The sequence below is a fragment of the Haliotis rubra genome, unplaced genomic scaffold, assembly GCF_003918875.1.
Source record: "Haliotis rubra isolate DU_JTF1 unplaced genomic scaffold, ASM391887v1 Scf273, whole genome shotgun sequence".
NCBI lineage: Eukaryota > Metazoa > Mollusca > Gastropoda > Lepetellida > Haliotidae > Haliotis > Haliotis rubra.
Window position 1 is genome coordinate 261,921 of NW_025766814.1, and position 22,748 is coordinate 284,668.

The following is a 22,748-nucleotide window of genomic DNA, read 5'->3' on the forward strand; positions in this document are numbered from 1 at the left end:
CTACAATCAATATATCAAAATTGTTTTTATTGAGCACTGAATTTAATGAAGAAGATCCTCAAATATTTTATGCGTTTCATATAAGAGAACATTAAAAACATGAATTTCAGATGATCTGAAGAAGAAGTAATTCAAACAGACATATTAAATGCAGCAGGATTTGATTGATTCATGTACACAATTACACACACATTCAAGTCAAATATGATTTCTTGTGTTCACCAGACTACTATGCTATCTCCCCTGACCACCGACATTCCATCACGTCATTTCACGTATTCATTCTTTCTAACCTCTGTAGTTCAAGTAGAGTTGATATTCTGATAGGACACTAACACAAGGTCACCTATTAATGGTAGTCCAAATATGGAGACATATATAGGTCATGGTTAGAAACTTATCATACTCCTAACAATGTGCTGATACAGCAACAAACACAAACTGACATTAGGCCCATATGATTAACCTGTCACTGTATTGGTGTGTAATACATGAGCTTCTTACCTAGACTGGATTAGACTGACTGACTGACTGAGTTTGGTTTTACGCCGCTTTTAGCAATATTCCAGCAACATCCATGCGCGGGGACACCAGAAAGGTTGTACCCTGGGATTACCGGGTCTTCGTTGTGACAAGCCAACACTTTAACCACTAGGCTACCCCAACGCCCAGACTGGATTAGAAGATTGATCAACTTCAAAACCTAGGTTTATAAAGTAGCATCTCAAATTCCTGGTTTTGAAACAAAGTAAAACCATGCTTTTTATGACATCAGTTATAAACAACAGTCAGTAGAAAATGACAAATTGCCCCGCCACACATAAATTTGAATGAACAAATCATTTGACAGTTACTTAAAGTCCAACTTCATTTTTTAGACTAAGTCCAAATCATTTCCAAGGAAACCATGAAAAATATAAATGCCAAACATCCACAACTAGCAAAAGGCACCACTTCAAGATCTGTTTCATATAAGTGCCATGTATAGTAGAAAGCTATTGAACGGATTTCGAGTTGTGCGCTGGAAACGAAGCCCAACCCTCCCTTTTGAGACTAAGTCCAAAACGTTTCCATGGAAACCAAGAAAAATAAAAAATGCCCAAAATCTGTAAATAGCAAAAAGCACCACTTTAGGTTCTGTTTGATATATCTACCATGTTTTGTTGAAAGATATTGAATGGTTTTGGAGTTGTGCTCAGGAAACGAAGCCCACCCCTCCCTTCCCAAGGAAACCAAGAAAAATATAAATGCCAAACATCTGTAAATAGCAAAAGGCACCACTTTAGGTTCTGTTGTTGTTTTTCTTGAAACATTTTGAACGTTTTTTGAGTTATGCTCTGGAAACAAAATGATTACGGACTGACGGAGAGATAGACAGACTAGGTGACGACTATATCTGCCTGCATTCCTTTAGACCTTCAAAGAACAAGATATTTTTACAAATTCAAACATTAAACTTTTTCCACTGCACAAAAAAGTGTACTTGAAACAATGCTCTCAAATGTAACATAGATTTGTCAGCATAATTATTTAGGCATGTGACTTTATTTTGTGTCATAGGTATAGTAAAATATGTATTCTCCATCATATCCAGGTCAGAATTGGTCTTCAGCAACCCATGCTTGTCAAAAGAGGCGACTAACAGGATCAGGTGGTCATGCCTTCTGACTTGGTTGACACATATCATATCCAATTTCATAGATTGATACTCTTGATGTTGATCACTGGATTGTCTTGACCATGGCCATATAGCTGGAATATTGCAACTTTAAATAACAAGTCAACCAACATTCTCAGTCACATCTTCTGGTTGATACACAGGACCACATAATGCACAGACAAAATAATCATCCTCATGACCTTGTCCCCGATTACACAAACATATCTAGAAACGATATCAGTCACTCTCTTATCGTAACAACAATAAATGACACCACAGTCAACATGACTCTCCTTCAGGCTGGTACGGTTTTCCTAACCCTCCTTGTAACTATCCAAACAAGTGCTTTACACAAAGAAGATATTCCAGAAGTTCGCTATGAACCAAACTGGGCTTCCATAGATTCCCGCCCCCTTCCACCATGGTACGATGAAGCTAAACTTGGAATCTTCATCCACTGGGGAGTGTTCTCAGTACCAAGTTTCAGTTCTGAGTGGTTCTGGGAACAGTGGCAGGGGAAGAAGCAAGCTGGTTGCATAGACTTCATGAAAAACAACTACAGACCAGACTGGACCTATGCCGATTTTGCTCAAGATTTTACAGCTGAATTCTATGATGCCAACACATGGGCGGAACTATTTGCAGATGCTGGAGCTAAGTATGAGATGATTGCTACTATTCCTGTTCTGTATAATCATGCTAATCAAATGTCAAGAATTAAGACTTGAAACATGTTTAGATAAAACAAATTTTGTCTGTGTAGCAATGTTTATATGAATTGGTAACACAGGGCAGAAAGTCAGTGTTCATTTACATTGTCTGTGAATTTTGCATGCACTGAATTCTATAATTCCAACCCATGGGTGGAACTATACTCTTCAAAAAAAGAAACTATACATGTGTAGGAAAATTTTGAATTTTAGGAAAATGTGATATTTTCTTTCGTTTAGATTGATTTTGCATGTACTGAATTCTATAATGCCAGCACATGGGCAGAACTACTTGAAGACTGGAGCTAAGTATGAGACAATTTCTACTATTCCTATCCAGTATATTCATGTTAATGAAATGTCAGTAATCAAGATATGAAACGTTTTTGGAAAACTACTTCTTAAGTTGTGAAGCAATGTTTATATGATTTGGTAACATAGGACATAAAGTCTGCGTTGTTTTATTCAATAAACAATCTCCCCATTTAACACCATGATTGTTTTTTGCAGGTATATTGTATTTGTAAGCAAGCATCATGAAGGTTTCTGCAACTGGCCAACCAATGTCTCCTTCAACTGGAACTCCCAGATGGTTGGACCAAAAAGAGATATTGTGGGTAAGAAACTATATAAGACACTAATAAGTGCTTGGTATATGTAGTTTTGTCCCATGCAGTTAACTATCCATGTGGATGAAGTGGTCAAGTCCTGATTGGAATAGATAGTGGTTTCGAGCAAGAATACTGCCACACACAAACAAAGTCACTCATAAATACATTTGTTGTCAGGTGTGCTCGGCCAATGTAATCATCATACTATGTAGTCAAACCCTCCATGTGGATTAAGTGTGATGTAGTATGGGAGTATAAGACACTGGCACTTCTACAGATGCCATGCTAAATATAGGTTGGTGGTCAGTGGTGAGTAAGATGAGACCCATGAAGATCAGGGTTAGAATTGGTCTTCAGTAACCCATGCTTCTCGTAAGAGACGATTAATGGGATTGGGTGGTCTACCTAGCTGTCTTGATTGACACATGCCATCGTATCCCAATTGAAAGATTGATGCTTGTGCTGTTGATCATTGGATTGTCTGGTCCAGACTTTATCATTTACACACCACTGCCATATATCTGGAATATTGCTGAGTGAAGTGTTAAAGAAACAAATGGTAAGATGAAAAGAAATGGATGAGATGGGTAGAGTTCATCCATTTCTTTTAATCTTAACACTTCAACCACTCTTGAGACATTCGGCTGGCTTAAGTATTGTTTGTTTGTGGAAAAAAGCAAAAAACACAGTTTGCAGAGTAATTAGAAACCTCTGTTTCAAATCAGGTGATGGGATCATTAGAGTGAGTGAGTGAGTTTAGTTTTATGCTGCTTTTAGCAATATTCCAGCAATATCATGGCGGCAGACACCAGAAATTGGCTTTACAAATTGTACCCATTTGGGGAATTGAACCCAGAACTTTGGCGTAACGAGTGAACATGTTACCCACTAAGCTACCCCACCACCCCTGGGATCATTAGAAACACAGATACATGATATGCTTCATATACTACATGTCAAGTTCCTTTAGATCTTCAATGGGCAAGATATTTGTACAAATTTCAAACATTACAACTTTTCCACTGAACATAAAATGTACTTGAAACAATATTCTAAAATGTAACATAGATTTGTCAGGGGAGATGCTATGGTAGCAAAGCTGGGGCAGAACCTCCATAAAAATGTCTGTAGTATTACACAACAAAAAGTCTAACACATTAAAGAATACATTTGTTGCCAGGTGAGCTGGCCCAGGCCATCCGCAGCAAGACAGACCTCCATTTCGGCCTGTATCACTCCCTCTTTGAGTGGTTCCATCCTCTGTATCTGAAGGATGTCGCCAACAACTTCACAACTCAGGAATTTGTGTTCGTAAGAAAATTCTTGTTTTGAATTCCTCATGTCTAATATTGATCAAGCTTTGATAACTATGAAAGAAGTAACTCAAAGCAAAAGTGAAAAACAAATCAACATTTTTCACATCACTGTTGAGTGGTGACATTTTTATGATTAGAATACTAATAAAACACAGTGTTGAACATTAATCAGAAGTAGCCCATGAATAAAGTCCAAACTTAGTGTTTGGTCTGAATATTTGAAAACTTTATTTCATTTCATTAGCTTATATACAATATTATTGATGAAACAATTGTCATATTTTTTATTTTCAGATTGATAATCATTTATAAATAGTCCCATTGCAGATATTTCTGATTTTAGCCAGCCCTACAAAATATAGAACACCTGAACATACTCTATTAGATATATATGGATAACTCGGTTTCAATGGGATTAGGAAAAAACATAAAAGATTAAAAAAATAAACTTGAAAGTCACCAGTGATGAAAATACAAATGTAACATAAGCTTTGTTCTGGAAGAGAAAACACTATCAATTTGAACTTCAGTTGAAATCATCTTGGATCATGTCTTGTTTAAGAAATACTAAATGGTCTTTGAGTTATCCTCCTGAGACAAACTCTTTTTTCATTTGAAGTCCAGTTTGTTTCCACAAGATTATCATTACTGTAGAGAACATGAGGACACATAGGATTATATTATGTGTATCTAAATAAAAGTTTATATGCAATTATTCAATATTAAAAAATGCCAGCACTGTATATGTTTTCTTATTCAGAACAAGACAATGCCAGAGTTGTTTGAGCTTGTCAACACCTACAAGCCTGACATTGTATGGTCTGATGGATCGTATGGACCAGACACCTACTGGGATGCTACAAATTTTATTGCTTGGCTCTACAATGACAGGTTGGTATCTAATTCCAACCATATCTATCCATGAGGGCCTCATAACCTTGGAAACTAGAACTGAAATGATCCCAAATTTCTAATCTGATTTCAAATTTGGGAGTTCTATTTAAATGTTCATGGTCCATCCTTATTTAATAATTTTGGCAGTAACATTGTGAATATGACATAGAGAAACAATTATGAACAATACAGCTGAAGGTCGACTTGCAGGCAATATAAATATATATGTGTAGCCAGTGGACATCAGTATTTGTCACATTTTTACAACATTTTGCATCTTTAAAGGGTTGAATTTTGAAAGAAATGTTTAAACATATACTTTAAAACTTGGTCTGGTTGCCCTTCATATGATTTCTCCAGGCAATCTGTTCACAGAAAGTTAACCCCTCAGTACTGCAAGATACATCACTTGCTTGATGTTAGCAGCTACACCAAAATTACATTACAATAAAGCAGTTGTATATCCATAGAACTTTCCACATTGTAAATCACATTAACTTCAATATGCCACTCAAAGAAGTTAATGTGCAGATTATCAAGCATTTTACATACAGGCATACTCTCTGCAGCATGATGAAAGGCAAAGCCACGAGAACAACAGACACTGCTTGACGCCACATGTCTTAAACTACGTAAATGCAGCAATATTCATGGAGGAACTGAATTTCTAGGGCCATTGTTAATCTCACTTATTTGATGAATAGCAGCTGTGTTAAACCTGAAACATCCCATTTAAGGAATAATTGCAAGTTGAAATCCATAATTCAACTTTGTCTCCATCTTCTAGACAAGTCTCTACGGTAATAATTAATAGTTTAAATGATAATTTCTAAAAAAATATAAATATCCCTCTGGCGTCTTGGTACAGTCTGCTTATCTAGACTTGCCACTTTAAAGGATAGAATTACTATACATACATGGTCCTAGCCTTCAGTACAATCTTGGAGCAAGATTATCCATCTTCCTGCTATACTTTGACATCATAGCCCCATGAATCATTATGTATGGTGAAAGCATTAGATCTGATTCTTTCCACCTGATCCCTTTACACACAGAGAAATTTGAGACACTGGATGACAATGCATACAATGTTCTCCGGTACAGTAGGTTGCTCAATATAGTTGAAAGATTAACATGCTTCCTAAGCATTTCTTTCAAGCACTTATGATTTAAAATCAAATTTCAACAAAACTGAAAAATATGACAAACTGTTTGGGCAAAAAACCAAACATATCTATTGCCAAACTTGAAGAATACAGGAAAACTCAATACTGCATCATCAGCTTTTAAAACTGTTCTTCTCAACTGAAAGGACATTTCCTTAAAGATAAATTCATTTTATAGGCAGAGTTGTGGGTAACTCTTACTCATCAAAAGGGATCTAGAATCTTCAAAGAGTCTTTTCTTGACAAGACATGCTATGTCCTTAGCTATCAGTATCAGTTCGAGTTGGATGGCAGAATTTCAATATGTCACACAAGGGTTTTTGTCTTTCGTGTTCTTGTTATCTGTACAGTGAAAGTACAAAAGTGTCTTTAATGAATCAGCACCCAATGATCTTCTTAATCATGAGTTGGGTGATTATATATACTGGACAAAATAAGTTAGGGATATTGGTATTTTTATGATTGATATAGTATAACCAGAAATTATTGAGAATTTTAGGAATATGTTTAATTGGATTTCTAGTACATGTATAAACAACCTTGACCAGCTATCAAGTGCTTGGTTTCATTCAAGAGAGAACAACTCCGTTAATCCTTTTTCATTAATTTGTGAAGAGTTATCCCCCTTTGTTTACTTGCTAGCAGATCACATTTTCAGTGATCCTCAGTATGGATGATTTAGAGAAGAGGAAGTTGATTTTAGAGTATTATAACAAGGACATCAGATCAGCTAAAGCATCCCTTTGTCCACTGTTTATCATGTTTGAAAAATATTGCAAATGGATATGGCATTGAGCACCAGGGAGGCGCAGGTAGGCCCAGAAAATTGACTGTCGGTGACAGGAGGCGGCTTGGTATTCTTGTTTCTAAAAACAAACGAAGGAGTTTAGAGAACTTAAGGCTGGATATGATTGATAGAGGAACTGTGGCTGTCTGTAAGGAGACAATTAGAACTGACAATGTGATTTTCTCAGATGAAAGTTCTGTGTGGCTGTTTCCTAATACACTGAAATTCTGGACCAAACAAACTGAAAAACCTTTGTATCAGCAGCCCAAAGTACAGTCCGAAATTTAACGTGTGGGGTGGCATATCTGTGTTAGGGGCAACGTCCCTCTGTGTATTTGAAGGGAATATGAACAGTGAGCGGTACACAGATATTCTCGAGGGACATTTACTTCCATCTGCTCACATGTTCTATGGAAATTTTTGCATTTTCCAGCAGGACAACGACCAAAAACATCATTCAAAGCATTCACAGGCCTGGTTTCGGACCCAAAATATGACATTATTAGATTGGCCAAGCTATAGCCCTGACCTAAATCCAATAGAAAATGTTTGGGGACTTTTGAAGGAAAGTGTCAATAAGAAAAACCTGACAAATATTGCTGAAATGAAAGAAGAGGTGGTCCGATATTGGGACAGCATGGACCATAACTTTCTAACTTCTTTGATCAGTAGTATGCCCCGCCGCATTGAAGCCTGCATTGCTGCCCATGGTGACTTGACAAAATACTAACTGTTCACCTGTCTTTGAATCTGGAGTTATGTTCTGCTAATATTCACATTTAATATGTGAGTAATGAGTGAAAAAATTCTATTAAATTACAATCTTAAATTCTCAATAATTTCTGGTTGTACTGTATTTTATCAGTGTGTCAATGAATAAATATATCATTATTAATATTTTCAAAATTCACACATATCCCTAACTATTTTTGTCCAGTATATATTGACACATATTTAATGCCAAATGGAAACTACATAATACATTCTCATGTAAATTAGAGTTGACACTTTGATCTGCATAAAAAAAATTAACTGTCTTGATCGATTCATCAAGGAGGCATATGAGGAGATCATTCACTGTATCTACAGAAAAATATCACCTTCCTTCAGTGCCTTTATGATGAAGGTAAGAACTAAAAATACACAAAAGCATCTTCATCTTCAGTCCTGTCAAGGATACTGTGGTGACGAATGACCGTTGGGGAAGCAATGGCATAGGGTGTCATCATGGGGGAGTCCTCACCTGTTCAGACAGGTACAATCCAGGTAAGCTGATCTGATCTCCTGCCTTTTCCCTCACTTGACACCTTCTGTGTCTCCCCCCCCACACACACACACACATACACCTTACCCCCACCCCTTTACACCCTCTAAACCGATACCTTGTTTTCAAATGTATACATTGTACTTCACTCAATCCCCCATCACTTCTTCCTAATCATTGGTACAGTACCAACTGAGTTTTCTTACACCTATACTTTACACCTAAACATTCATTGTCCAAATCTGGATCATTTTTTTATCATTTCAGTAAAGTACTATGGAATTTGTGACATCTTAACTGACAATTTCAGGCACCCTTCAGCCAAGGAAGTGGGAGAATGCCATGACAATAGACAAGGCCTCCTGGGGATATCGCCGAAAAGCCGCCCTGGAAGACTTTCTCACCATGGAGGAAATTATTGAAACCTTTGCTGAAACTGTAAGGTATATGAGATTTCATTTCCAGCATCTCTATTCATTTGTACCAGTGTCCAACTTGTCAAATAATTCATCATTTACAGGCTGAGGTGTTGGGTAAGTGGCTGAAGAAAACAACAATTGCAAGCTAAAGCCAGTTACCAAACACACTTCGGTCATATATTTTCTGTTTTTGTTTCTGAAACTGTTTGTCTCTTATGCAATGATCAGTGACCTTTGATCACAATACTTCCTGTTTTCTCAAACCTAGTGATTTTAATACTTTGGAAATTCAGGTGTGCTTCAATTGAATAGAAGTGACAAAATAGTCTCCACTGACAAGCATTCTCCTATTTTTGTCTGTGATCATTTTTACTTCCCCTTCTTTTATCAAAATGTTCTCTTGTGTTTCTCTTTCAATACAATATACAAGTCTATCTGGTCCAACTGAAAACCAATCCGCTTCAAGTCATCAAAGAAAAAGAGAATTACATTTGTTCTTCTAAAGATGACCTAGTATCACCAAGTACATGATTACTTTTCAACTAAAGATGAAAAACTTAGATTGTTTACGTTATAATTACTTTGATTGTAAAGATAAGATAACATTCTGAAATGTGTGAATGAATAGCATTAATGACATTTTAATTTCCCTACAACAGTTGCGGTGGCAACATGCTTATCAATGTTGGTCCTACCAAGTATGGCATGATTACACCGATCTATGAGGAGAGACTACGAGGCCTGGGACAGTGGCTGAAGGTCAATGGAGAAGCTATCTACAGCAGCAAACCTTGGTCCCATCAGAACGATACCGTCACTCCTCGTGTTTGGTGAGCATGATAAGACCTCCAGATGACCTTTGTATTTTTGTATGATACACAAAATATATATTAATAACCAAATATATTTTCTGTTGTTAGCACATAAATATACAAAGAATCCAATACCCATACACATGAATATTTAGGCCTCATAATAACATCCTACAGTTCCCATTATGGAACCAACCCTATCAAATTCTCCCTACCCAAACTGTTGTTCTCATTTATAGCAAATGAATGTGACTCCATCATTTTTCGATGCCTGTTTCATGATTACACTGAACTCATAACCACACTTCTTATCTGTGTTAATGAACATTTCCATAACTCCATGAAAACTGCATGATTATATAATACTCTACAATGAACTCTACACCTCTTAAATAAGCCTTCTGACACAGTTAATGTGAAAGAAAGTCTAATTCTTCACTGCCGTAGCATATCTGATAACCCCTAAACAATCAATGGACAATTTGTACTTTCAGGTACACACAGAATGAAGGCAGTGTCTATGCTACCATATTTTCTTGGCCTAACGGAACCACAAATAACCTTGCCCTGCAGCTTTGGGATTTTCATATCCCATGTGTGCATGTCTCCTTCATATGCGTCCGACTCAGAATGATCGGAGCATTTCTCCTGCCTAAATCTGTCTCTTTACTTGCAAAACGGAAGAAATGGTGGCTCTTTCCATTGTTCGATGATTCCGTGCATCCCTGGCAATGGAATGCACCATCATACAATTTACAAATTACAGAAACAACACGATTTGTATTACTGTAGAGCTTGTACTTTGGCAATATGACAGGCGTTTGTCACATATCACGTCACAAGCGGAAAGGTCACGTGAGTTCCAGCATAATGGCCGAAGCTCAGATAATAGAAACTGTTTTCGCGACAAAAACATAATAAATCATATTTTTTAAATAAAAATTGGGGTACATGTTTCTGATGACTTTATCTTTCACCCAGCAAATTATTGCAATTGTCAAGTATTCTCCTTTAAAGAGCACATCACAGATCATGAAAGCATCTTTATCATTCAACTCTTACATAACCCTTCTGAAACATTTTACACTACTTCTTGCATTAGTCCGAAAAAATACACATAATAAAAATGTATGTTTACAGCAACAAAATTTAATTGTTAATTTTAATAGCATATCTAATGAACCCTTTATGATTTTGTTTACAGGTACACACAGAATGAAGGCAGTGTCTATGCTACCATATTTTCTTGGCCTAACGGAACCACAAATAACCTTGCCCTTGGTGCCCCAGTGCCCTCTTCCGGGCACAACGGTCACCCTTCTAGGATACCAGGGCCAGTTTACCTGGGACAAGCGGTCATCTGGTGGGATGACCATCAACGTTCCTGCCATCCCTATCAACCAGATGCCATGTCAGTGGGGCTGGGTCTTCAAACTTACTGACATCACCAACTGAAACACTTGGAGACACCAATAGAGAACACGTAATTCTCTTTGATGATTCCAGATTTCACTTTGCATTCATATTTGAGTGAGTAAGTGAGTGAGTTTGGTTTTACGCTGTGACGATATATTGTAGTATCGATAATCGTGATACTTTTTCTGACAATAAATATATTGATACTTCTTTCCGTATCGTGATATGTATCGTTGACCTTAAAATTGTGAATTTTCAACATAAATTGACGGTTATGTCAAAATTTACACTGTTTCTTGTTATCAAAATACACTTTTTTTTAACTCATTAAGCCCAACAGCCACCTCACTACTCAACACCTGGAACCCCTTTCTGTGCCAAGACTAATTAGTGCTAATAACACCTGATTTCCCTGGCAGGTTTCGGAGATGACAGGAAACTGTCTAGTCGTACAAACAAGTCCTGATTGTTTAATTGTGATATATGTTGGAAAAAAGCAGGTGTGAATACATATCGTGTATTGCAAAGTTTTATGTAATTTTATTGCAAGCTCCTCTTGTAGACCTTTGGCGGCTTGTACATTTATATTTTATCACAATTTGCATGTATTCTTTGTATGTAAGAGATGAGACACACATAAACAAATTCTCCTCTCTCATATCATTGTCTGAAGTTTAATTTTACAAAACATAAAGAAGAATTTACTTACATACTTTGTCATCTTCGACGAAAATAGCGTTTTTGCCGATGCATTTCTAATGTATACGAATTATTTTAATGAAAGTACTATTAAGCTAGTCTGTGACTAACATAGCTTGGCACTTTGTTTCATCTAGATTTAATGCAGAAAACATACGTGACCATACAAACATACATATAAAAAATGTATACTACATATTCCTTGCATAGAAATAAAAAAAAGAGTCACGTGATAGAGCGTCATCAAATTTCCCGAATAGAACGTTCGGTATCTCAACTGTTCAATATAGTGGCTGGTCATATGTTATCTGTGACCAATCGTATCAGGAGATACCTGTCACAGAGGAAAGGACAGGTGAAGGGGCGTGGGCAAAATTTCTGAAGAGCACGTTTGGTCACTCAACAGCTTGGAAAGAGATTGATTATTGGCTATATCGTTGACCAGTCGATATGCTGGGTTTCGGCTTTATCAACTCACGCTATCATGTAACAGTTTTGTATTGCAAACATACACACTGGTAACGATGTATGAAATATACACATAAGACAAATAGGAGTAGATAGACACTTTGGCGAGTTTATTTGTCCTCATTTTAGTGTTTTTCGATACGTAAAACAAAGCGATGGAAATCCAACCATTGAGTAGAGATAGTATTTATTTTCATATAGATTTTACGCACACAACTAGTACATAAAACATAATGGTTTGCTGTACATGTAAATATAATCTTCACCTTGATACAAATGAATATCCAAACTAAAGTACACGTATTACAGAATTCATGAAATGACACTATACTGAATTATTATAGTGTATAAACTTGCAGTTGAACCCCCCCCCAAATATTTATGAAGGAGGGCGTGCCTATATTTATACTGAATGCAAACGAGGTTCATAAGATTACAGATGTGCATGCATGCATAAACATTACAGAGAGGGGCGTGACTCCATAAAGAGCAAGTTGTCCAATGATATAACAGCGCATATGTTTATTTTACACTTGTCACGGGACAAATCTTTGAACAAGGACGTAACTACATATGCATTCTACCGGAGGCTGTTATTTCAAGGTCGAAAGAAGTGTTCAATTATCTCATTACTGTAATCTGATTGAATGATTATACGCATGTGTATCAATACCGTAGCTGATATACTATCCAGCTTTTATTGACGATGGATCAATAGAGACTGAGTTCATTGATACACATGATAATTACACCAGATTTGATAATTATAGAGATCAAATACAAATGTTTTACACAATGCTCATGTAAATTGCATAGAAAACTTACAATTCAAATCAACATGAAACTTTCAACAGCTTGAACAAAAATGCTTGAAATACCTTTGAATGGTTTACATGCAACTTATGATATTACTGCTGTCTATGTGTGAGAATTTTTTGAATTACCAACTTACTGTGTTTTGTAACAAACGTAGTCAAAGATTTCATTGTTGTAATGACAATGACATGTATATATATTTGATGCAAAGGCACGATATTTGATTAGGTAACATTATCAACTTTAGATTATAGAAAATAACTAGTTACAATTCAGTAAGCTTCAAATTAGTAAGCTAAATTATGTCTAATCTATTCGAGCTTGGATGTATAATTATTTGTGTTTATACATTATGTTTCATTATATGAAACATGATAACATAATAATACCTAAAATATAAATTCAAACTATTCTATTGTGTTTGAATTCTTTGTATGTCCTTGAAATTTCGGATATTGTTTCCTATTTATAAGGAAGTTGAAGAAAATATAATCTTCAGTAACCTCTAAACCATTACATCTAATTCAATCAATGTGCATACGAAGTATTTTAGTATTAAGAATACCAGACACTTGCCTCTGTAAAAACATCATAATCAACTTTCTCACCGACATGTGTTCATTTGCCAAACGCTGTACAAGCCTATGATAACGATCAGCAATTGCTATCAAAACACTTTAAATACTTCTTCTGATTGACACTACAGGTAGCATCTCTCGCAAGACAAGCTAATCTTTGCTCAGTACTACTAAATTTGTTGAAATAATAGGTACAGTGCGATTTTTAAAAGTACAACACACATGTGCGTCTCTCGCTGAATAAGAGGTGCTTTCTGTTGACGAATATATGTGGCTCTCACTGTCAGAAACTGCCAATTACCTGCCCCATAAACACGTCACTGGCTGTGAGGAGTTGATTAATTTGCCCCCAAATATGCGGCTCTCAGCCTTAATGAGTTAAAGAAAATAACAAAAGATAGCATATCGTGATATGCATCGTATCGAATCATATCGTTCCATGATATCGCGATATTTCTGCATCGTCACACCTCTACCTATTGATGCTATAAAAGACTTTTTATTCCCTTACGACTTGCCTGAAATCAATAATTGAAACTTTGAGGCGAACAGCTTCCAAACAGAGAACTTGCAAAATGGAATGTAAACAATTGCTCCGTACATCGAAAACTGTCGCACATGGTTTTGTTGGTGTTTGACGAATTAGTTTCAATCACAAGTTGTGCATAGCATATTCATAAAGAGTGCTCCAAAGGACATAACTCTATGAAATAATGTTTGGCCAGTAGAGGGTGCGAGAGTCGATTTAATGCAACATTGCATTAATTCATTCAAACTTTTTAATTTAATGTTTTTGGAATAAAGTATATGGCAGCTTCCCTAAGGGTTAGTATTATTGAGAGAAATGCATTATTTATTTTTAGAGTGGTGTGGTGTGATATGGTGCCTTTAACTACTGTATTGGATTAGGGTGGGGTTGGGGAGGTATCAAATACACAACCACTTTTTTTTAAATTGCCATTAAAATTTCAATTATTTTGTTTTATAATCTCCGAAATCTGCTATCAATAGAATGACCATATGAAGTCTGGAGTTAAAATACAGAATCACAAAAGCATGACTTCGTGCTGAGCGGAAAATGAATAAGGATGAAAAATAATAATAAGGAATTTGCTGATATTGACCTGTGGCTGGTGCATGCACTATATTCCTTTCATGACACACGTTACACAAACACAATATTAAAAGAAGGCTGATGATGGTGACAATGTCCTGTCAGAGATATCAGATAACATTCAGAATGACCTTGAGACCCAAATACCAAGATGAGTGGGAGATGAGGTATTAACCAAGCTCACTCTGCCTGGGAGTACTCAACTGCTATACTTGGTCAGACTTGGATAGCCTCAATGTCCGGTGATGGAACAATTTATGGACATGTTGGACACCTCCATAACCTTTAACACACAAACAATACCACCATTTACCATGTAAATAGTACTTGCAGAGACGAATGTGCTTGTCATCATGTTTCATAATGTGGCTGTATTCTCATGACTGATCACATGTCTCTATCACAGATCTATTATCATCGTCACTGTATACATACAATAACCCATGTGCACTAAGGGGTTATGACCGATATATATATATATAAACAGTTATCTTGTCAAATGACCACACAGTTGAGGCTGTATCACTTGATCATCTGATCTGGATGTTAGCATTATAGAATGAGACAGAAAGGAACAATTACGGATATTGTTAGTAATTATTAGTAAACTTACCTCTGGATTATGGTTGCCAGTTTTCTGTGGGTGACACAGATACATACAGAATGAAAGAGATTAAAATTTTTCTAAGTCATAGCTATCCCTAGTGGTATGCCTAAATATCTACATTGTTATCTCCTTAGCTGTGATGTCACAGCATTGTTCTTTGAACACCTTCATAATTTTTTTATTTTTATTATTTTTTAAAATTATTTTTCCTCATACACATCGCGGGGAGGTTAGGGAGGGTCCTAGATCCCATAATCCAGAGGTAAGTTTAATAATTACTAACAATATCCGTAATTGTTCCTAATTATGTCGTAAATGTTTCCTCTGGATTATGGTTGCCAGAATCCCACATAAGGATGGAGGGCCCCAGTGAATGAGGAAACATAGGAATACCACTATACTTCTGGAATCCCGAATTCCCTTCTTGGGATAACTATGACTTAGATAACTTCCTGTTCAATATTCTCGCCACCATATTATCGTGTTAATATATTACTAGAACAGGAAGTTAACATGAAGGAAGATTCTGAAATATTTGGAGAGAAATTAGACCATAACGGAATTAATTCCTAATTGATGATAATGTTCTAACTAATACCGAGAACCTATTCTAATCCTGAAACCTCGTTTTCAGACATGACATCACTTTTCGTTTCGACTATCTACCGACTATACCGTCAATTTATGACGCCCCCGTAGTTATCATACTATGACGCCACTTCGGTATATGACGTTGACATCATCACCTTATGATGGTTTATTACATCACTTCCGGTTATGACATCACCTATAACGTCACTTCCGGCTTTATGACGTTACATATGACATGACTACTGGCTATGACATCACTTCCGGTTATGACGTCACTTCCGGTTCATGTATCAATCCTCAGATATATATACTACCCTTCCTAAACTAATCCTCTAGAACAACTTCCCAACATCTAAGAGTTCTCTCCAAATCATGTGATCTGTGAAACCAGCACCATTCACTATTAGATAATATTAGATATAATTTAATTTCTCACCCGATAATCTTGTAGATCTTCATGAAAATCTACCTGAACAAGTATCCAATATCCATAAGTCCTGTTGATCCAGGTTGTTGATCCTGAGGTCATCACGCGACACGCACACGCTGTACACGTACACGAACACACACACACACACACACACACACACACACACACACACACACACTTTCACACACACACACAGAGAGACACAGAGAGAGAGAGAGAGAGAGAGAGAGACACACACACACAGACACACACACACACAGACACACACACACACACACACCTTTTTGGAAAAGAGGTCAGGCAGAGGATATATGCTGTGCCGCCACTAAAGGCCCTAAGTTTCATAGGCCTTCCCAGGACACGGCAACATCTCTAAGATAAAAATTCGCAAAAGTATTTGATGTTTTCCATTGACAACTAGATACTATCTGTTCCACCGAAACTGAATTCCAAGCTGCCAAAGATGAAGCTGGTGCCCTAATCTCATGAGGTGAAAACTTAGCATCTATAGTCTTTCTGAGCCATGATGAGATGGTATTTTTAAAATTTCTGAATCAATGTTCTGCTTACATGGAAGAAACAAACGACGGCAACCCCTTCTGAAGTCAAGAGTTTTCTGAATGTACCACCGTAAAGCACGAATAGGACACAATAATCTTGATCTGTCTGCTCTGGAGGCAGTGGTAGGTAAGGCCAGAATTTTATAAACCCTTGGTCCGAATGGCCCGCTAGCAGCAGACTGATTTTTTGTTACAAATTCTGGTAATGTTCTGCAGGACATATAACCTTCCGAAAATGTTATTGATCTAAAGTCCAAGGCATGAATTTCCGATACTCTGGAGGCCGTCGCAAGAGCCAACAAGAACACTTTTTTAAATGATAAAAACTTTAAGATTGCGGCCTGCATGGGTTCAAAAGGGGCTCTAGTAAGACATTTCAAAACTAAGCATAAGTCCCATTTCGGAAAGATTGTAGGAGACCTTACATCCTTGATTTGGAAGGATCTGATCAGTTTATGAAGCAAAGAGTTAGTTCCGACTGACAATCCCTCGACATCATAAAATGAAGCAATGGCAGATCTATATCCTTCTATAGTATTATGTCTTAGTTTTCTGATGTCTCTCAGGAATAGGAGAAAATCTGCAATCATCGGGATAGACACTGGGGAATCCAAGAGTCCTCTGTCTCTTCTCCACTTCCGGTAACATTTTGAACGGAGGGAATGCATAGGTAATCATATTTTCCCAAGGTATTGACATGGCATCCACTGACCATGCTAACGGATCCGTAACATCTTGTCGATTCGGCAATGGCAAAGTGGTGTTGCGTGACTTAAACAATTCTCCCAATGATCCTGTGGAGGATAAATACGGCAAGTTCTTGCATCCAAAACTGCTCCTAAGAACTTTATCCTTGGGGAGGGTGTCAATTCCGATTTCTCCGGATGAATGATTAGGCCCAAATGCGTAAACACATGAATTATAAATTTTGTTTGCATTACAAGTTTGTTTGTGATCGTATTCATGGCTAAGAAATCATCCAGATAACCGTGAATGGCTATGCGTCTGTGATGAAGAAAAGCTACAATGGGAGTTATCACTGCCGTAAACAGCCAAGGAGCAAGGGATATGCCGAATGGTAGGACTCCAAACTGATACCTGCGACCATTTACTGCGAACCTCAGGTATCTCTGTGACCGAGGATGTATAGGCACATGAAGATAGGCGTCCTTGAGATTCATGCTTATAAACTTGGCTTCTGGTTGGATAAGACTGCGCAGATTGCTCAAAGATTCCATCTTGAATTTTGGTGGTTTTCGTAGAAAATTCTTGTTGAGGATTTTCAGATCTATAATCATGCTCATTTCTGCTGTATCCTTCTTGGGGACTAGAAAAACGGGAGAATAAAACCCCTCTGAAGTGTCCTGTGGGGATATCTCTATTATTGCTTGCTGCTCCAATAGCTGATGAATAGCTTTCTCGGCCGCAACTAGACGCTGACCTTGAATAAAAAAATCTGCGACCGCTCGGATGGCATCCCAAGGTAGGATGAACCCCCGACGAACTACTGATAGTATCCAAGTGTCCTTTGTAATTTGCTCCCAATTCTTGTGATACTGCGCTAGACGACCCCCTACTGGCAAGGGAGATACCAGCTGAACAAATTCGAAATCCAACTCCGGGGACAGATCCAAATCGTAAGTCATAGAATGAACTGTTGGTATGGAGTCAAAACTTCTTAGCCCTTGAGGGGCGAAAGGACCTAGTCCCCCTTCCTCTACCTCTAGAACTAGGAGGAGGTCCCCGCTGAGATGGAATAAAAGTATGTAGCCTAGTATCCATGGCCCTGTTAAAAGCTAAACGTTGTAGAGGGGCACGACGATTCACAGACTGTGAGCGGGAGCCTGAGCTAGACTGTGTTCCTTCTCTCCTACCCCTAGGAGCAGATCTGAATCTATTTTGGTTCAATAGGTCCGAAGCCAAACGCTGATTGAGATTCCTGGAAGTAGTAGCATCTTTTTGCTTCCACCGCTTGCTGACATTGACCATTGAAAATCTCCTCAGAATTTAATGGCTGCTGGAACATCAAATCTTTAGTAGACTCTGGTAAATTCCGAACTGAGCTTAACTTATGAGTCCTGTTCAAGCAGTGAGTCTGCCCAGTGAATACACGTGGTTCTGAGTAGCATCCGATACACTCTGATATAACACATCCAGGAAGGAGTGAGCCAATGCAACCTCGTGCACCGACATAGCCACTAAGGTATCTTTTTTAACTCCCGAATAGTCTTTGAACACCGGAGGAAGCAGAGCACGGACACCACCCACAAACCAGTTTATATATGATAGTATGTCAATAGAAGAACAGGCTGCAGTATCCAGTTCCTTGAATTCTCTAAGAAGACATGGTATGACATTGTCTCTGTGACTCCTAGCTTCCAGTAAACTAAAGTCCTTATCCAAATGAGGCAAACTATCTGGCAGATCCCGACTGTGGATGGCATAGGCTGGTCTCTGAGGAATCCTAGGTAATGACTGTAGCGAAGTAGACTTGGCCAACGCCTCATTGTAATTATCCCGGGTAGCCTTTACAACTGAAGAATGTGGTAAAGATAACTTTGGAGTACGTTCTGGTGGTAAACATCCTGGCTAGATGATGAACTTGATCTAGATTTAGATTTTGACTTTGAGTCCGATTTAACTGCAGAACTAGAAGGCTGAGAGGCAGGTATTTTACTTCTAGAGGAATCTGAGATCTCTGACAATTTTCTCTTCCTCACCTGATTACGTGCTTTATCCATACTAATCCATTTCCCACGTAGATAAGGCAGAACATAACAAACAGCGATCTTCAACTGTGCAAGGAGCTCCAACAAAACATGATGCACATAGAGAACTCAGCCATAAATTTTTGACATTGAACGTACTTATTTTGCGACATGGCGGGAAAGTTCAAAAAGGGCAGGAACATTTCTAAACTACACAAAGTCAAAAAGGTTTTACAATAAGTAATAATAAAGTCACAATGCGATTGTCTGGTGACCAAATGCGATCTCTACTGACCGTACATGAATAACTTTGTAAGATTAAACTTGACAATAAACCTCTTCCACTCTGACACGTTCGTGTGTGACCATACAGAAAAAATTATGAAGGTGTTCAAAAAACAATGCTGTGACGTCACAGCTAAGGGAGATAACAATGTAGATATTTAGGCATACCACTAGGGATAGCTATGACTTAGAAAAGTTTTAACCTCTTTCATTCTGTATGTATCTGTGTCACCCACAGAAAACTGGCAACCATAATCCAGAAGAAACGTTTACGACATAATTTTATTGATTGTTTGTCATTTTAAGTTTTGCTGCAAAACTCAAAATTTTTTAACTTCTAGCGATTTAAGCTGCACACCTATAGATTGCAGTCATCAAATTTATGACTGTAGATTTAAATGTTTGAGGCCTGGCTGAAGGTAGGCATGTCCCATCACTGTTAAAATATAATAACAATGCAAGAAAATAATCATAATGATAATTATTTCCTGAACACAGATTTCATTGGGAGTGAATGGCGGAATAATGACGAAAATGATATAATGGACCACTGGAAGAAACTGACCAATCACACCTGGAGAAAAAAGGAATAAGCATGTCCTGCTTTATCAGTACAATTACCATACCATTTGCATAAAAAATAAGTGTTTCCTTGTGCACACCTACTTATCATTCCCAACAATATTCATGTATATATACAAGACTGACTGACTGAGTTTGGTTTTACGCCGCTTTTAGCAATATTCCAGGACCATCATGGCAGGGGACACCAGAAATGGGCTTCACACATTGTACCCATGTGGGGATTCGAACCCGGGTCTCCGGCGTGACGAGCCAACGCTTTAACCATTAGGCTACCCCACCGCCCAGTATATATACAAGAATTCAGTAAATGTAACCTCAAACATTGTGAAACATACCCTATCATCATCTGCAGCAGCAGAATGTAAGTGCTGCAGAAAGATCCTCTGTAAAGGTTAAACATCCTTTCATATCCATGACTATACAATAACACAATGGGAATGGGTTTATTCTATGTACAAATGCAAGTTTTGACAATATGAATCATTATTTTTATTCAATAACTCACAATAACCATAGTAACTATGAAACTGTCATTGCTGACACTTAATATTCATCTTGAACACACAACACATCTGTAAAATCCCAATGAGGTGTTTCAACAGTGATTTTCTTTCTGCTTTTTCCTATATCATTTGAATCTAAGACATTGTTATAAATCTTCTCCAGACATACATCACAATTCTATAGCATTTCCAAAATTACCATTCACTAACTTGTTTATATCACTCTAAAGTCCTCATGTAGGTCTATTAAGGCAACTTTATTTAGATCACATGTGCTAGACTATACAGACCCATCTGCTGTTGATAAAATCTGATACTTTGTCTTCAAACAGTGCTTTCACATAGAACATTAGGTCCACATTTAGAAAGTAAAAGCACAACTTGGTATTATTTACATTATAATGTGTTCAGTTTAAAGTTTATTACGGGACTTGATGAACTCTGCCATTCTATCTGATATCTTCAGCAACATCCAGTTAAGTAAAGTCTCAAACTGTGCTCCTGAGAGCATCTCCTTGAACTTTGGTTGCTGGAAATGTATTCTGTAAATACCTAAAATAACAGTCTCTTTATAAACAATTATACACAATTTATCCTCAAATGTCCATTGAGGAAAGGTTATCATGTTAGTATTTTTAAATAGAGTTTTAGTTAAGATATCCATCATAAATATTATAACTATGAACCAGTATGAGTATTCACAATAACCTGATTATTTTAATGATAATGGATGTATGATTCACTTGATAATCAAGCAACATATATGAGAGAAGACAGCTCTATAAAGAATTAACAGGTCTGCTTGCCATTATTCTGAATATTCTCTATAAAGAATAAACAGATCTGCTTGTCATTCTTCTGATTATTCTCATTGTCATTTCAATAATAAGAACAAAGTAAATTCTAAATCAAAATCACAAAAGTTAATATCTTGTGGAAAACTGACACTGAAAGGCTACTTAACAGAGGTAACCAGCATCAGAATGAAAATGTCTCACTGAAAGAATAACGTAATGAAAGTCTGTAGGTCTATCTCAGTCCTTAACCACATAATTACCCTTCCACCAAGCACTGCTGTAATGCTGAAGCAGATATGTTCCACAGGTTGACTATCTTTCATCTCATTGAAGCAGCTTTTTAGTTGAAATGAAATTGTCTCTATAGAATAAAGTATCTGTATTTAAAGTTGAGACTATTATTGACCGACTCCAGCTTCATTGAGGGTTGTTTTTAAAGAAAGAATATCCTTAAAGATTTCCCAAATCATTATCTTACTTTAGCAGTATCTTCTTATATTGGGACGATATGATATACAAGTACTTTCAGGTCAAATACCACAAGCGTATCAAGTGGTCACCTGACTACTATTGTATCTTCTTGATAAGTTCATTCACTCATCCAAGATTTTAAGGTACACATTTCTTTTGTCTTCTGAAGTTCAAGTAGAGTCAATATTCTGAAGGAAACTTATAAAGGTCACCCATTAACTGTGTGTGCGTTCAACTATTCACATGTATATAATATAGGTCATGGAAAGGACCTTATCACACCCTTAACAATCTGCTGATGCAACAATCATACCCTCGGATGACAATAGGCTCATGTAGTAACCTATCACTGACTGACTGACTGACTGAGTTTGGTTTTACGCCGCATTTAGCAATATTCCAGCAACATCAAGGTGGGGGACACCAGAAATGGGCTTCACTCATTGTACCCATGTGGGGAATCGAACCCGGGTCTTTGGCG

General features: G+C 37.2%; 1 pseudogene; it reads left to right on the forward strand.

The window, feature by feature from the left end:
* Positions 1 to 1,905: 1,905 nt before the first annotated feature.
* On the forward strand, positions 1,906 to 22,702 carry LOC124280751 (annotated as a pseudogene).
* Positions 22,703 to 22,748: the final 46 nt, after the last annotated feature.